The 5,373-nt window shown below is 33.2% G+C and overlaps 1 long non-coding RNA gene across 1 annotated transcript in view; it reads left to right on the forward strand.

Annotated features, from left to right (window-relative positions):
• The window catches only part of LOC109392630 (uncharacterized), a 45,978-nt gene that overhangs the window by 21,160 nt on the left and 19,445 nt on the right, over positions 1-5,373 (forward strand). Inside the window, exon 2 of the long non-coding RNA XR_002126097.1 lies at positions 1,907-2,010. This is a non-coding gene — a long non-coding RNA (uncharacterized LOC109392630). The remainder of the gene's footprint in view (positions 1-1,906; positions 2,011-5,373) is intronic.

Raw genomic sequence — 5,373 nt, forward strand, 5'->3', positions numbered from 1 at the left:
CAACTTATAAAATCTTCAAAACTCAACCAAATCACTCAATATTTTTTTAGAATGAAGCTAGAACTGTTAGCTGTCAAATGACATAGCAATGACTTAGATGCGAATGACTCTAGCACTTCCAGAAATGAACTAGTGCCATCTGTTGCAAACATGCGTCATGACTTTTCCAACAACCCAATACATGCCTACCTATATTTTTTCTTTCTATTCTTCATGTGTCTTAATCTCTCCCTTCTTCTTTCATATTTTTTTCTTTATTCTCTATGCTATTTTTTAGAAATTTAAGGCAGAACTATCTTCCAGTTCCCCAGTTTTTCTCATAAACTATGTGTAATCTGCTATTTAAACCACACTGAATGTTTAAATTCAATGTTTATATTGTTTTCTACAACTCCTATGTTTACTTTTCAAATCTGCCTATATTTGAAAGTATAATATCTGGTTAATTGCTTAGTTTTTATTTCTTTTTACTTCTTTAAGCATTTAAACTTTTAACTTCGTGAGTTTTGTAATTTGTGAGGTGTGAGGTCATGTTTGGCCTGACTTTATCTGCTTGACTTTTGGACTTCTGAGAGCTTGGATTAAACTTATGCCCTTTAGGTATAATGATCTGCCAGACACTGGGGCTTTGCCAACGGGGGCCATTGCCTGTAGATTTCTCAGCTTGGCACTCCCCACACCACCCAGGTGGTTTAAATTAAATGCCTAAACCTATCCAAATTATGCCTGTGTTTACAAATTCTCAAGGAAGACTTTTTCCTCACTTATAGCTCAAGTTAAGACGGTTGTATCGATTTTTGCCTCAATTATCATTTTATAGAGGCCTAGCCCTTCAAAGATCACTGTTTTGTGAAGGGGTGGGAAGGCAGGCCTCAGTTTTAATTCTCCACTTGGAGTGGTCCCAAGGCCTTCTTTTTTTTGTCTGTCCTGTCCTTAAAACACAAATCTCTAGATAACCCAGATCAGCAAATACGTACTCAGAAGGCTACTTTAACTCACCAATTTATAAGCACACAGAACAATAACCAACAGATAGAAAGCATTATAGATAATAACACAATAAATAAATAGAAAATGTCACATAAGAAATGGTTGATGAGATCAGGAGTGTTTAACTTGGAGAAATTGCGACATTTTGTTAGGGTTGGGGATGAGCAGACAGATCATTTCATAGCTCTTTCTACCCAGCTTCAAATATTTGAAAGGTGAAGTAGTTGAAATAGATTTGCTGTATGTAACCTAAATGAGCAGGATTAAGATTGATCCATCAATATATACAGCAGCCATTGTCGTCTGGCAGTGTAAAATATAAAAAAACTGAAATACCATCATTGGATTTATTTATTTTTTTACAAACTTTGATAATCACATATGTAAAATTTTACCCATGTTTCAAAAATTTAACGTTAAATTATAAACCTTTAACAACAATATTAAAAGTTTTAAAAACATGATTGGCTCCACAATATTTCATTATGTGGAAGTGGCATGATTTATTTAACCATTCCCTTATTGTAGAGTTAATTTTTGCTCTTAAGAAACTATTGTGAAAGACATCCATACAATCCTTTTAAAGAAATCTCTGATAAATTCTTTTGATAATTTCTAGAAGTGCCAAAAGGCCATGAATAAGTTTTAAAGGAATTTGATATTTGTTTCCAACTTGTTTTCAGGAAAGGTTAAACCAATTTACACTTTCACCAGTATTACATAATCATGTTTGTCTTATTTCTCTAATTTCTTTTCTGGATGTATTTAGTACAATTTTTAAAACAGGAATTCATGTTTGCAAAATATAATACTTAAACTATAGGTGTTGCTCATAAAATATACACTAGATTTGTATTTAACATAGATACTTAGAAAGTTACCAAATTGATTGCTTCCTTTTGTTTCTTTTGCCTAGAGAAGACTGTTCATAGTTCGTTGCATATGGGATCTGCTTGAAAGCTGTGTGGTCTTAGATGCCAACTGCTACTTCCTTTGCAACAATAGACATAGAATCTAAAAGTAAGTCCATTTTAGATTTCTTCTTGTATGACATTCTATCTTCCTACAATACATGAAGTCCTTGATATCTAAGAAATGGTGCTTATTAAAAGTCAGAGATTATATTCTTTAGAATAGAAATTTTTTATTTTTAAAATTGTGAAGGTTTTGGCGTTGCAATTTAAATTTTAGTCAATGAAAACATTATATGGTTATGGGTGGTAGAAAACACTGAAACTGCATTTGCTAATGTATTTCAATAAGTAAATCAGTGACCTAGAATATTTGTTGGTATTCCACACTGAGAAATACTGTGCTAACTTTCTTGGGGCAGAGCTGTGATATGTGACCGAAATATCTTATTAAATCAAAAGTGACTACTCTACTGGCATGAATCAACCTCATTCATTTATAACTTGAAGTAAATTTAAACCAACTCCTTATGTTGCACAGAGTATCTTCATTTAAATGGCCCTTTTTAGAGATAATGAAAGCCTTCTTCCTCTGTAAATGCATCAGGAGTCAGTCTATAAATAGGGGAGTTGTTTTTTTTTAAAGATTTTTATTGGGGAATTGGGGGGAAGGGAACAGTGCTGGGGAATTGGGGGAAGGGGAACAGACAATTTGCTGTCGTTTTGTTCTTCAGTCTAGTTGTGGAGGACGTTGCTTCATTGGCCCAAGTTGGCACCATCATTGNTTTTATTGTTACTATGAAATCTATATTTAAAATAATCTTTTCTAAATATATTTTATATATATATATATATATATATATATATATATATATATATATATATATATATATAATCTTATATATATAATCTTACATCCAGTTACTATTTTTTTATTAAATCAAATACTTTTCTGTAGATAATTTTTACATATACAAATACATTATTTTCAAATAATGACTATTTGGTTGATTGCGACTTTATTTCTTTTATACTTGTTTAACTGTACTGCTATGGCTTTCTTTATGATAGTCAATATATTGATGGTAGTGGGCATTGTTGTCTGAATCTTGATTTTAATGGGAATTGCCCTGACATTTCACCATCAGGTGTGGTAATTTTTGTAAGTCTATGATAGATTCCATTTATCAGTAAAGAAGTTTTCTTCTATTCTTAATTTGCTATGAATTGTTGTGATTGTAAATGCTGAATTTTATTAATGCTTTGTCTCCATTTGAGATGATCTGATAATTTTTTCTTTAATATATTAATGTGGTGATCTCTATTAATAGACTTTCAAATGCGAAAGTGTTCTTGCATTCTTGCCTGAGATTAATCCAATTTGATCATGTGTTATTTTAAAATGCACTATGAATTCAGTTTCCTGATACTTCTACAATTTTTGCTTCTATGACTCATGAAAGGCCAGATTTCTTTTCTTGCTGTCCTTCACTGGTTTTCATATTACATTTTTCTTATTTTCTCTTTTCTGTATATCTTGATTTTTATGTTCCCTTCTTTTCTCCATTCTGAATTTCTTTTTGATTACTGTAGTTTTTAAAAAAAATAAACAATAACCCCCCCCCAAAAAAAAATAAAAACAACAAAAAACACTTCTGGTTTTTTATTCTCCACTGCCTTAGAAATTATAAATTTTATTTCTCTTAGTTTTTTCTTTGCAAATTATTAAAAAAAATTATATATAGCTTTGCTTAACTCTTACTATGTAATTATTCACTATTTTTATTATCTTTTCTTGATTGCTGAGTTAGATACTGATATTATTGTTTTATAGTCTTTTAAAAAAGACCTACCTTTTCATTTTTATCAATCTTTTGATCATTATTCCTTCTTTTATCTGAAACTATTTTTCTAGGACCATTTTCTTTTTTCTGAAATGTAGTTTGTGATTTCCTTGGTTGAGGGTTTATTGGAGGAGAATGAACCTATTTTTGGTTGTTGTTCTGAAATGTTTTATTTTATTTACATTTTTTAATAATAGCTTACTATGTATGTAATTACAGAATAAAATTAGTCTGTATCGGTACTTTGAAAAATTTCTGGTTTACACTGTTGAGGTTGAGAAGTCTGCATTGAGTTTAATTGTTATTTCTTTGTAAGTAATCTTTTTCCTCTGACTACTTTTAAGATCATCTCTGTCTTTGCTTTTATTTATTTTTACCATGATATATTATGAAAGAATTTTTCTGCACTCTCATTATGAGAATTTGTCTTTCATCAATTATAAAAATGTATCAACTAAGGCCGTCCCAATGGCGTGTTGGTTAAGTGCTGGCTTGAGACGCCAGCTGTGAGCAGCAGGGCCCCAGTTCGGATCTCACATGAGGGCCAGTGACACTGCCCTCTACAGCTACGATGGTGAACAACAGCTTGACCTGGAGCTGGGCTGCAGTGAGTCCCAGGTGATGGTGTAGGCTGCAGCCACTGCTGCAGTGGGCTGCCATGAGCTACCGTGTGTGGATGGCAGCCGGTGTGAGCCACCCAGAGTCACCGTGAGTGCCATCCAGAGGCCAGCGACCGATCTGCCTCACCTAGGAAGAGTGCAATGATAATACCAATATGGGCCAGTGAAGGAATGTCCTCCACAACTAGACTGAAGAACAAAAGGACAGCAACTTGTCTGTTCCCTTTCCCCGATTCCCCAGCGCTGTTCCCCTCCCTCAACTCCCCAATAAAATAAAAAAAAAAAGTATCAACTAATCTTTTCAAATGTTGCCATTTTCTATTTCTTAAACACATACATATATACACACACATACATATATAATGTATATATAAATGTACATATACACATTTATATATACGCACACATGCACATATACATATATATGTATTGGGCTGTCGAAAAAGTCATGATGTATTTTGTCGATGTTTTTCAAAGGTCATTTATTTATATAAAGAACAAAGACCAATCAATGATATATTGCCCGTTTTGTTCAATAACCTTTTGTCATCTTTCAGTGAGCTTCATAATTCCTCATTCATAGAAGGACCTGCCTTTATTTGCAAAAAACTGAACAAGGTGCTGATTTACAGCCTCATCTGAATTGAACATTATACTACTCAAGGAGTTTTGAAGAAAGCGAAACAAGTGGAAGTCTGATGACACAAGGTCAGGTGAGTATGGTGGGTGTGGCACCACATCCTATCTAAGCTCCAATAATATTTGACGGGTGATCAAATTTGAGTGTGGTCTTGTGTTGTCACAATGGAACACAACTCCTTTACAATTAACAAGCTCTGGACGTTTCTAGATGATGGATTCATTCAAACTGTCCAATTGCCAACAGTACACATTCGAATTGGTTGTTTGGTTACTTGGTAGGAGCTCAAAAACACGACACCTTTAAAATCCCACCACACTGAGAGCATAACCTTCCTCTGATGAATGTCTGCTTTCGATGTCATTTGA

The sequence above is a fragment of the Hipposideros armiger genome, unplaced genomic scaffold, assembly GCF_001890085.2.
Source record: "Hipposideros armiger isolate ML-2016 unplaced genomic scaffold, ASM189008v1 scaffold_340, whole genome shotgun sequence".
In the NCBI taxonomy this organism is placed as follows: domain Eukaryota; kingdom Metazoa; phylum Chordata; class Mammalia; order Chiroptera; family Hipposideridae; genus Hipposideros; species Hipposideros armiger.